General features: G+C 38.4%; 1 protein-coding gene across 2 annotated transcripts in view; it reads left to right on the top strand.

Moving 5' to 3' along the window:
* LOC135698388 (LIM/homeobox protein Lhx8-like) overlaps positions 1 to 13,146 on the top strand; it is a 295,919-nt gene that overhangs the window by 5,047 nt on the left and 277,726 nt on the right. For both annotated transcript variants that reach the window (XM_065218352.1, XM_065218353.1), the window contains exon 2: positions 5,580 to 6,738. The gene's annotated coding sequence lies outside the window, so the exon portion shown is untranslated. The remainder of the gene's footprint in view (positions 1 to 5,579; positions 6,739 to 13,146) is intronic.

Genomic DNA, 13,146 nt, shown 5'->3' on the forward strand with positions numbered 1-13,146 from the left:
CTGCAGAGGTATACTCGGTTTCTAAGACATGCAGCAAAGATCACGCTCTAACATTATCTGATTCCCTGATTGCATCCTTAAATATCTGGAATCATTGAAAATTGTACAGTGCGAATGAAAGGTCACTCCCAGTCAGTCATTCAGTTGATTAATTGTGCAATTTCACTGGTTTGGATCATGGAGTAGCAACCAGTGATATGTGCAGTCAGTCTAAGCTAAGCCAAGCTAAGCTAATTGTGTTGCTTGGGAAGGTCAAAAGGTCAAAAGGTCTAAAAGTTAAAAACTGGTGAAAATAGGGTAGTATGCCAGGTTTTGGCTCTAGTGGACTTTATTTGGCCCAATCTTTCTTAGCAACATATCGGGTGAGCTTTTTCCTTTAGAAAAAAGAGAAAACTCTTAACTTTCATTCGATTATTATGTAAAACATTATATGCTGGATACGGGACGGTCCATCAGGGCACCCGATTGAAGCGGAATGTATAGGGAAAGTGGAAATGCCAACTCCCTGTCTTTTATATTTCGTGAAAAGAGGGCGGACTCTTCTCCCCACTCATTGGGGCATCCTCCTGTTGGAAGGCCTGTTTTTGACCGATTGTATGATCATGTTGTTGCAAGGAGACTCATTTATCCCGTGGATGCACGTAGGCGATATTGCCGACGGATTCATCCAAACCGTTTTTGGCCCTTCATATAATGGCAGGTTGAGTACCATTAGAGGTTAATAAACTTGATCAAGTTGAACAACGAGGATAGTCGACAGTCTACCGACAGTTGTCTTGGGTGAAAGTTCCATATCATCATATCATAGTGGTATCTATTTGGGCCAATCGAAAGTTTCACCTTTTTTTCTAGTTTTATAAAATTTATTTCGTCTCATAATTAAAACATAAAATTTGCCTACGAAAATAAAAGCAAGATTAACTTTTTACAATTAAATTTAGGCCATAGGAGCCAAAGCTGGCTCATTTACCCTATTCTGAACCTGATTTTACATGCTTTCAAACCGATTCTTAAAAATAAGAATAAATGACTAGATATTATATTCCTTGCTTTAAAGCTGCTCGTTCTTTTAAAGGTGCTGTTCATTAACTGCGTATACAATTTAGGGGAGGGTGTGGTATGTTCAGCATAAGGAAGTTTGACATCGAGACGTTTGTCCGAAAAATGTGCATTAATTTGTATCAAAGTATTGCAGACATGGAAGCTTTTTTTTTCAAATTATTTAAAAGGAATTAAAAGAATTCAAAGAAATTCTTAAGCTTTCCTGAGCGTAGGGACCATGCAATAATTACGAAAGATAAAAAAAAATACATTTACATACGTTTCCGTACAGGGGAGCCAAAGAATATCAGAAATACCTTAAGAAATCATGAAGTGTTGTTCGATATTAGATCTTACTAGGAAGGAGCTTGGATAGCCACATCTTGCGTAATAAGTGCATGGTCCCTTATGTGAAGTTTTGAGGTTTCTTGGATTTTCTTGATAGCTTCTAGACGTAGTGATGTTTTCGATATTTTCAACACATAGATAATTCTCTAGATCAATGGTGGCCGAAGTGGTGCCTAGATCTCTATGATAACTATTTCACTGTGCTTTTAAAGACTTCCAGAAAAGAAGAAACTTGATATAAGGTAGCGCACTACATCGGCATAAGCGTCCATTAACGTCATATTGAGCAGAAACATAACAATATCAATGATTTCAATGTGAATGAACCAATCATACGTTTCTTACGACAGTTTAGTTCAAAAGCAACAAAACAAGGTCCATAAAAACACATAATATGAGCATTTACATCCGTTCTTCCCGAATTAAAAATAAACGCTCCTAGCGAATCCATTTTTCCGCCTTCATCCGTATGGCGAAGTGAATCCAATGACGTTTCAATGTGTTTGGACGGAATTGAAACTCGTATGATGGAAACAGTGTTAGAATTTTAAAAATATCTCAACAATTTGCGGCGCCGGTGGTGTAGTGGTAAGCGTGATTGCCTCTCACCCCAGCAGGCCTGGGTTCAATCCCAGTCGGCGCCGCCGGGATGTTCTGAGGCATAACATCTCTGATCACGCCTTCCTTCGGAAGAGAAGTAAAGCCGTTGGTTCCCGGTTCATGAGTTGATGAGTCGATAGGTAGAGTCCAGGTGTGGGAACTGCCTCCTTGCCGTGCTCAGCACGGAAAACAAATCAAGCAAAAAATAAATCTTTGATTCCATTTGTTTCCATTATTTGTTCAAACCCGTTAGAAGAAGAATTTTTTGTATTTTATTTCATTTTCCGTCGATCTTGTTTTCCGTACTGAAAATCAATGCTACCGACGCCAGGGAGGCAGTTTCCACACCTAGACCCTAACTCCCAACCCATCAACTATATCTTCTTCTTTGGCTTTATTACGTAAAATTTGGCCTACTGGAAATTTACGCTGGTTCTCAACTTAGTGTTCTTTGAACACTTCCGCAGTTGTTAATTGAGAGATTTCAAAGTCTGTGTGGCATGTACAATTATACGCTTTGTCCAGGGAAGTTGAGAAATTTATCATCCCGAAAAATGCCTACACCGGACCGTGAATCGAACCCAGAAAACTACAAAAAGGTCTTGCTTTATACCTGTGCTTATTTCGACTAACCTAAGGGGAGAGCCCAGAGATTTTAAAGGCAAACAAAATTAAAAGTAGAAGAAGCTGTTGAACTGAGTTAATAAATATTAATAAAAAAAATGCTGTTATGAAAATATTGATTAGTTTTACAAAATATCATCCTATTTTATTTTACATTTACAATTTTACCAAAGACATCATATCAAGAAGACTGGCTTAGAGCATGTGTGAACGTCAATCAAACAGGGCGATCGTACCCGACCGTATACGCGAGCGTGACCTCATCGAAACCCAATTGTCAATCGGTTTTCTCTGTTCTGGATACCACTAAAGCAACCGATGAAGTTATTGTGTTTGGTGCCTTCAATCTCCCTGGGATTTCATGGAAAAAAATTTCGTAACTGCTTCCTCTATCCTGATATGGATCACTCTGTCATCTATGTCAGAACAACCGCAGTTTGGATCTTTGTTTTGTAACCTTTCAGGACATAGCTCCTTTCTTATGCGAGGCGCCCACTTCTCTGGTGAGACTGAATCGGCACTACCCGCCGCTACTGGTGACGTTAAGTACTAACCTGATGCATGATTTTAATACTTCACCTGCCACCTTTTCCTACGATTTTCGCAACGCCGACCATGGTAGTTGTTGTAGTCATTGGACACCGTTGACATTGAGTCCACCGCTCAAACTATTTCCAATGTCTTGGCATATGTCATTGACAGACACGTTCCAAAAAGATTCATCATCATACGACCCATCCACCATGGCATACGAGTGAATTTTGTCGACTGAAATCCAGAAAGAGAGCAGCTCTTAGGAAACTCACCAAGCATCACTATTCCTTCAACGTCACTATGTCAGGATCAATCACGAATACAAACGAGTTGCGAAACGGTGCTGTCTTCAGTATCGACGTGGATTGCAGAGAAAGCTTAAGTCACGCCCCAAGCAGTTTTGGAAGTTTGTCAACGAACAACGTCATGAAGCTGGTCTTCCGTCGTCTATGATACATAATGGTAACGTGGCCTGATCAACGCAAGATATTTGTCAGCTGTTCTCTGAAAAATTTGCTAGTGTCTTCACGGACAAGAGATTGAGTGACGCCATGAGCAGAATGGACATAAGTCCCGAGATGTTTTCCGGCTTCCTTGAAACTCAATTCGTCGTACAATCCGGGTTCTGACGGAGTTCCATCGGTTTTTCTCAAAACGCACTTGGACAGTTTGTTGTCTCCACTGTTGCACGTTTTTCAACGGTCCGTTGGCGTCAGCGTTTTCCTATCCTGTTCCTGTCCTAGCGCACATGTTTTCAGTATACAAGAAGAGCAACAAACAGGACGTTGGCAACTACCGTGGCATCACATCGCTTAGCGCTGTTGCTAAATTGTTCGAACTCGTTGTTATGGAACCGTTACTCGCTCACTGTAAGCCGTATATTAGTATCGACCAGCATGGTTTCATGACTGGTCGCTCCACTGCCACTAACTTGCCGTGCCTTACTTCCTACATCGCTAACAGTATGCTGGATCGTGCTCAGATGGATGTCATTTATATTTACTGACTTACCTGCAGTCTTCGATAAATTGAATCACCGCATATCTATCGCAAAACTGGACAGGCTGATCGCTAATTTACTGTTGTCATTGGTGATCACTAGTTCCGTATGTTCGCTGCCACGTCCGGCATACCCCAGGGTAGTCACCTAGGACTAATTTTCCTGATTTACTTCAACGACGCGAATCTAGTAATTGAGGGACCACAATTAACTTACTCAGATGACCCTACACTCTTCCTTCGAATTAACTCAATGTTGCTTCCTTCAACGTCAGTTGAATGCTTTTGGTGATTGGTGTATTCTCAATTATATGGACCCGTCCAAATAATCGGTTATCTCTTTGTCGCGCAAGAAATAGACTTTTATGTTCAAGTATGTTTTGTTTGACATTTAAATTAAGCGTGTCAGCCAAATTAAGGGCCTAGGTGTGATTCTGGGTACATAACTCTCTTTCAAGCAGCACATCTCGTATGCCGTCGACAAAGCTTCCAGAATTCTACAGTTTTTCTTTAGGATTGCCAAAGACTTCACGGATATCTACTGCTTCAAATCGTTGTACTGCTCATTGTCTCGCTCCATATTAGAATACTGCTCGGTTGTCTGGACTCCTCACTACAACAACGGTATCGAAAGAGTTGAGTCTGTTCAGCGACGGTTCTTGAGATATGCGCTACGTAAACTGCCGTGGACGGATCCCTTCTAATGAGCAAATACACAAACCTGAGGTTGGAATCTATGCTATCAAATGTTATTGACCAACAGATGACGCCATAGTGTCTATCTCATAGTGTCAGTCTTGTTGACATGTTGTCTTCGATTTTACTGACGATATGCATCAAACTAATTTGTGTTTAATTGCTGTGTTTCAAATGTTTTTTGGACTGTACGTCCATTCGGCTAAACGTCTTTGTGCCAAACGTCCATTCGTTCAATCGTTCATATTCCAGTTTAATCATCCATATACGGATATCATCGATTGTCTACACTTTTGTTTAAAACTTCACCAAAACAGTCTACATATTTAGTTTATGAGCAGCCCTAAATTTGTTTCTCATATGACTTTGCATCAATGTAGAACTTTGATATTACTTTATAAATGAATGTAATCATTATAGAAAACTATATAATTCCTTCTTCTCTTCTCCTTCTGACCTTTTGTCCCAAACGGCCTCATGAGATTCTGTCCAATCGTCATTTTGTGTTTCGACTTTATCGTCATCTGTCCTTTCGATCTTTTGTTATAGATTCCATTATCCAGATTCCAGAGTTTATTTTCTATGTGAATAAAAACGGAAACGTTTGTTGCCTAAAGGGGAGCACTACTTTATTATAGACAACATTTATGCAAACGCTACTACATTTACTTTTATTGTTCAGAATATAATTTTACATATCAAGAGTTATTACTTTTCTTTTTCTTCCTTTTTTACAGGTGCTAAATTAAAGTGTGATACTCGGAAACCACAAGTAAATTCCTGGATAAGTCCGATTAGTTGGACTAAATGTACAACAAACTAAATAGCAACATCTATGTTGTTCTTGTACTTCCAACATACGGATTGATAAGCACAAGTGACGCGTGCATCTCACAAAAGCAGAATAAAAAATATACAAGCCTGAAAGCAGACAAAAAGTGAATGAAAGTATAGAAAACGCTTTACGGTGTGTAAAATAAGGTGAACAGTACCAGAAAATTCATCTCGTTCCCTGCTCATACTTTTGGAACGCGTGCTCTTCTCAACATTTCCGGAAGGAATAATAGAAAACGTACACAGCAACTTTGCGTACAGGCCAATGGAAAGTGTTTTCATACTCATACCTTTAGTGCTAAGCAGCATTCAAGCTCGGAACAGAATAGGATAAAAAATATCAAAACATTTCCCATACAATCAAATAAAATCACTTTACACACCTCTCTTTATAAGCGGAGTAATAACATCACATACCACGCGGCGTAGTTCCTTCTGGCCTGACAGTCAGCGTCGGCATCAACAGACGACGGCAGTTGGAAGCTTGCTTGCTGCTCTCACAGGAGACACGCGCCTCGTTCGCTGCCGCTAAACCAAGCTGCAAGTCTAGCGAGAAGTGAAATCACCTTCCTTCCTCTGCCAGCAGCACCCATCACCAATAGGCGGGTGAACAGTTGACGAAGCTTGGGTGGAAAAACATCGCGCACGCCGGCTTCTACTCTTCCTCCCTTTTCACGGGTGCCGTTATCGTCAGCACCTTTTTTGTCCACAGACGCTCGTTCGGTTTTCCCAACTACCGGTGAAACGTTATAAGGATATTTTCCACCCGGAGAGTGAACAACGGTAGGCAGAGAAAGAGAGTGCGAAGAGTGTGAGAAGGGGAGAAAGATCAAGCTCCAAAAGAGGCAGAGTGCCAGCACCAGTCCTGCTCAGTGTAACAGAACTCCATTAAATTCCTGGGGAAAAAAGCGAAAAAAGTAGCGAAACCGGAGAGAAAAAAATACAGTGGAAGTGAGAGGACTTAACGAGCAGGTCTCAGTTTGCGAGTGTGGAACAGAAAGAGAGCAAAAAATATCAGGCAGCGGCAGCACTGAGGCGCACCGAGCTCGTATAATCAATTGGGTAAGTGCACGTTTCAATATCGTAATATAAAAGTAATTTAATTTAACGGATTTTAATGAATGCCAGTAAAATAGGAGGGAAAATAAAACGGTGGTGCAAGGCATTCAGGCGGTACGATGCAGGACGACGTAGGATATGCAAGGTATGGCGTAAAAAAGGATACCTTGATCAGTGGGTTGGTTGGTGGTTGGTGTTCAATATTGTTTTATTCTGTTGGAGCTTGCTGGGGATGATTTCTTTCAAACAATTTATCAAGGTAGTGTGAAGAGTTGTGTAGTAGATTTCGATGAAACGTCTTATCGATTATGCTTGGTCTGTTTCCTGCGGGAAAGTTATTTAATCTGGTGGATTAAGTATAGTTCTGACTCATACTGCTATTTCTGCAACACAGTTGATCGAAAATTACTTACACATCTTCTGAAATATAAATGTTTGCGAATGGTTTTTGTTCTGATGTCCACAGAGCTCAGGTTATGCGTTGCGCTTCCTCAGTGGGTGCAACGATTTCAGTAACCATCGTTACATGACTTTGAATGTTGTGAAGCAAGTCAATGGAAGTTGGAGAAACATTTTCAACCTCAAAAGATTCTTGACCGAACCGGGAATCGAACCCACCGAACAATCGAGCGATGTACTCTGCTTTACAGACATGGAAAGACCGCATCTCTCATCATGGTGCCTACATTTTTTTCCTTCTCTCCCACTTGGAATGCAACTCGCAAATTAAGACCACCCGGCGTGTGATACGGTCTGAATTCAATTAAATTTTATTTCGATAAACAAATTAAGTGTGATGCTTTTTTAATTCGCAAATTAAAACATCATCGCTGAACGGCACGTGAAGTATTCGATGCAAAAAGAGCAGATACAAGTGAACACACCTTCCCGCTTTGCCGCTAGAATCAAACCAAAGCCAAGGGAGGGGGAAGCTGCAGTATGAAACAATCGAACGAAATTGGCTACTAGTCGAGTGAACTTGTTTTCTCTTCGATCCGATGCGATGTGATGTGAGCAAAGCGGGGTGTGTGAAATGAGAAAAACAAAATAAGTGGAAAATTGGTCTGCGGAATGGAGCGAATAAAAAAAGAAGTGTGGAAAAGAGGTTTCGGGGAATAAGGCGGGAAATTTATATCACTTTTCCACTCGATTACCTTTGAGCATGGAAAACTGATGTATTCGATTTATGTATGCACGTTGTAAAAGTTGCTCGATTTTCTCTCCCCCTCGGTCCGTGACACCACCGGATGGATTGAGGCAAGAATAAATTTCCAGTTTGTTGTTTCGGATCGTTTTCTGTTTTCTTTCTGGTCCACAAGGAAATTATCCGATATGGAGAAGTTTGGAATCACGTTTCTGTGCGGAAGATGGGTTAAGACGGAAGATCATCAGTGAAGTGAATATAAATCATTATTGGAAATCTTTGCTTGAATACATAAATTGCCCTAAAAATTAAAAGATATGTTGGTGAAAATCGTTAGTTTGCAGAAAACGTTTTTTTTTTACAGAGGTTCGAGATTGTGTTTGTTAGTTTTAACCGTACGATGGTTTATTTAAATCAGTTTAGCCCTATCATATTGACCAATGTACAAAACAATCCATAAATCAGACCAAAAGTCCTGTTCTGAATGATTACCGGGGCTGTCTCCAAAATTAATCGAATCTACCCTAATTGCTTATAGATATCGTTCTTGCCCTCATCTCCACTTCCGTTCTGGAATTTCTGTTAATTTTGGTTTCTGGTGACATAGACGATGGAGCTCAGCATTCAAGATCTACTAAGACCGAATTATATATCTACCCCAGCCATCGGTTGATGATGACCAGCAGCTTGGTGTATAAAATCGAAGATTCCATATATGCATTGAAAATTAGGATTTTGATGTGCGTTGACTAATTGGTTTCATCTCCTTATAATACTAAAACTAGCAAAGGCTATTGTTTCAAAAGCAAGGGTCTAACACGTCGCCATCTTTTCTTAGCCAGCATAAAAACGTGAACACATATCAATCTAAGCGGCCTATAGTAACATCCCGAGCAAAGGTTGATATAAAAATACTTTCAAAATTATATCAAATTATTTTTTTTTGAAATCATGTTGATAACATATTCTGATAAGCTATTTTTTAATTTCGGTTGAATTAATATTTTGATATTATTTTTATATCTCTAAAAAATGTAATTTTAAGCAAAATTTGATGTTTTATAAATTGAGCATCCACATTTATCACTGAAATCTAATTTATTTTTATTTTTTTCTTATGAGTCAATCAGGATGCTTGCTGTTTTCTATATGAACATCACAGAGACAATTATGATTTTTACAGTTATATTTTACAAAATTTATTGATATTAATCTACCTGCGAATTGAATCTACGAATCGAAATAACTGTTAGAAATCGATACAACTGATAGATATCGACAGAACTGATTGATATCGGTAAAACTGATTGAAAAATAGGTTTGGTTTTATTTTGAATAGATGAAAACTTATTGATAATTAATTTTTTGATTTTGAAGCTTGATTTGATATAGATTTCAAAATATTCAGATTACTAAATTTGATATCATGATATTAAAATAATAAGTAAATTTGCTTTTTTTTTTGTTTTCCTACCATAGTTATAATAACAAATTGATTGTTTATTTTGCTTATTATTAATGAAATTACTAATATCAAAACGCATACATGAATTTCTAATTGTAATTGTAATTGTTCAGTGTATAGGCTGTGCTAACCGCTAAGTTGGCTTATCTAGGGACTAACCCCCTAGTCTATACACCTATGGCGGTAAGCTCCAACTCGGATTAACTTTTAATACCGTCCCTGTTTGTATGATCTGAAAAATGTTTGCTCAGAATTATGTTGATTAACTCTGATGTCGACATCAAACCAGCCGGACATTCTTGATCGGGATTTAATCCGAGGATAATACCGGTTGGAGCTTACCACCACTACTGTCCTTCCTGTTGCACTCGTCAGCTCATGCGATACTCTAGACACACATGGGTGGTCGTATCCGGGTCCTTCCCTGGCTAGGCTCGTGTCCGTCCAGGTTCTGGTACATTAACTTATCTCTATGCATGGTAATTATACTTTACAACTCACTTTTTGATTATATTGTCGATAATGCTGAAACTATATGAAGGTTAGTGATCAATGTTAGGTGTGTGCTGCGATGGAGCAGTAATTGAAGGAAATGAGGTTCTGATGCAAGCACACACCTTTCACAATTCTTATCCTACTTACCATTTCCGTCCAATATAAATTGGCTGTCTCCAACCAACGTGATCCTTTCTGATTGCTTCTCTCTTCTCTTCTTTTCTTGTTCACGCTTTCTCGCTTTTTTCCTTTCTATTGAGCATCTGGCCGTGTTCCCATTTGGAATCAGGCAGGTAATATTGGTACATGAGAGGAAGAAAGAAATAGAACAAGTTTAGTGTGAGCCGCATGCGTAGGTTAGCCGTTTAGGTCATGGTGTTGTGTTCCCTATTTTAATTGCGTTTATTTCGCTCTCAGATCGCATCACTTTTCCCCTCCCCCCAAACTTTTATGGGTGAAAAAGAGAACCCATATTGGTTACCAAGTCTCGTTCTCGCTAGTGCAATTCAAAAGAAATTAATAACAAACTAATCTCGAACTGGGCTCAAACATATAAAATTTTCTAAGACTGATCATGATTAATATAGTATGAATAATGAGAATTGTATGAAGAAAAGACGATCCAAAAAGAAAGTTCCCTAGCAATAAAACTATTACTCTGTGCTAATCTGAGTTATTTCAAAATGGGAATCCACAAACAAAATACTCAAAAACTATACCCGATCTCAACAAACTGTACCGAAATACCGAACAGCTAAACTATTCGGTAAGATTTTTGTATTTCTATTTAAATGTATCTTTTACTTTATATCGAGCTCTTTTCAATAATTTCAACATGTGAATAATGCAGAACAAGTTTAAAATTGTTCTAGAGCCAAATTGGGTTTGAAAGGAAGGTCAAACTACAACCGAATAGCTCAGCCGCTCTGAACCCTTCAAGCATGAACATTATGTTTTCCCAAGCGGTCCCTCCGCGCTCTGCCTCTGTTAATCCAAAACCCTAAAACTGATTCAAAGATTATAATATAGATACACACTTAGAAATAACTAAACTTACACGTGGCGGAATCCGTCTTTGACATAAAAGATGTGACGTAAACAAACATGTCATGTAATATTAAGTGCTCGACGAAAAGTACGTTTGATTGGGCTATATTTCGCGTCTATTATAACTCAAATTTATGTCAAAATTGACGCTCGTATATGTCACTCTCAGAGCACCTAAATTTACATGATTTTGTAGTATAAAATAAAATATCCACCTGCACTTTATTGTTCATTCAGAAATCATTAGACCCTAACCCACTTACTTGGCCAGACTTCAGCATCAACCGGTGGGCAGTGCACTCCACACTCCCTTGGTTTCACATTCATCTCAAATTTCATACTTTACCCATTGAGTGTTGATTAATCACAATACAAATTTTGACCGAACGCGGACTTGAGGTTACAAGGCTATTAAATAATCTAGGTCCCTCTTAGGATTACACGGGAAAAAATCCGATTCCAGTATCATGAACAAAAAATCATGAAATCAAAAAACTTGCCAACCCTTGAAATCATAACAATGATTCATGATTTCGTTATGGAAATTCATGATTTCATAATGCAGCGGAATCATGACCGCTTCAAGCGTTACCTGAAAAATCGTGTTCACTGCACTACATAGGTATCTCTTATACGCCTTTTGCCTTCCTTCTGATACAAGTATTGATAGTCTAGTGGTCAAAGTATGGGTTTAGTGATCGTAAGGTTCTTGGTTCGAATCCAGTTTGATGATTTATTTTATTTTTTTACATGTTTACTTAAAATAACAATTATATGCAAATGCAAAATAAAACCTGACAAATCATCGTCAATCCCCTTATTCTTTGGCAGGGTCTGACGATGTGAATCTGATTTTGATCAGTGAATGAGCACTATATGGTAGATTATCTCACTATAAACCTGTCATTTCTAGCCTATCTGAATTTACATTATTAATGGAAACCATAACATGGATTACGCTCTCCCTAAGCGGGCCTTCTGCATCCTATCTTTGCATGATCTCAAATACCAAATGCCAATGGTTTGTATAAATATATATATTGGAAATGACGTTCAATCAAATAAACCCATACCCCACTCACTTGGCCAGGCTTCAGAATCGTCCACTGGGCAGTGCGCTCTACACTCCAAGTTCACTTTCTTTCAAATTCACCCCAAATTTTATATTTTACCCCTTTGAGTGTTGATTAATCACAATGAAACATTGTGACATAGCACGTGACTTGAGGTTACTAGAGTATTAAATAATCTAGGTCCTATTAAGGATTATATCTAAAAAATCCAGATCTGGCCAACGCCCACCAAAAAAAAAACTTATGCATGAATTTGTTATCAGGAAAACATGATTTTTTATCTTTTTATACCCTTCATAAATCATTTAGATCTCATTTTTGTTATGATTACTGTTAACTTGAACATACGGTAGGTAAAATATGTTATCACGAACGCTTATATCAAAAGATCAAAATTAGTTTTCATTTTGTTTTCATTCTCTTCTCAGGATCTTAAATGCCCTCTTCCCTTCTGCTTAATAGCAAGGTCAATCTGAGGTTGGTTACCCGACCGTTCCCCAAACGGGACTGCGTAGAGGTAGGAACAGAAGTTACTGGACATAGACCAATGCCCCGACGTGTATTTTGCCGGCGTTGGTGATGTCACGTCGTGCGCAACTTTCAGCGGCGGCGGTGACGGCGTGCATCGGCGTGGAGAACTTCATATGCTTCAATACTAATCGCACGACAGTTTTTCCATTCTACTGTAAAAAGGTTCTGAGATCTCGAATTTTAACAAAATTATTACAAAATATACAATTCATCTTCGGCCTTCTTTCATGATAATATTATTTAATTTGGACATCTCCACAATAATTTGAATAATAACTATCAAACAAAACAATTCACTGGCACTAGTGACTTATAACTTAAATATTGAACTTCTAACTAGGTTCTCCAAGCCGTTCCGAAGTTTTGAATAATGATAGAATGGTTTGTACATATTAAATCATCATATAATAATGTTTAGCTAATATGGAACCCATTTTGTAAATGGTTCGGTGATTTTACAGTGCGTTCATTAAGTTTTACTGAGCCTATCTAAAATGTTGCTGAATGATTTATTAATAACATTTTTCAGTATTTTCATGTAAATTACTGAAAGTGTGCATTTCCTACTGTAAAAAATTGGTAAAACTACTTTTTGTACAGTACTGAATATAATTAGATAAATTTTTAATTTATGGCTCATTCGCATTATGAATATA

The sequence above is a fragment of the Ochlerotatus camptorhynchus genome, unplaced genomic scaffold (genome assembly GCF_037179485.1).
Source record: "Ochlerotatus camptorhynchus isolate MF236.1 unplaced genomic scaffold, CSIRO-AGI_Acam_v1.1 ptg000085l, whole genome shotgun sequence".
NCBI lineage: Eukaryota > Metazoa > Arthropoda > Insecta > Diptera > Culicidae > Ochlerotatus > Ochlerotatus camptorhynchus.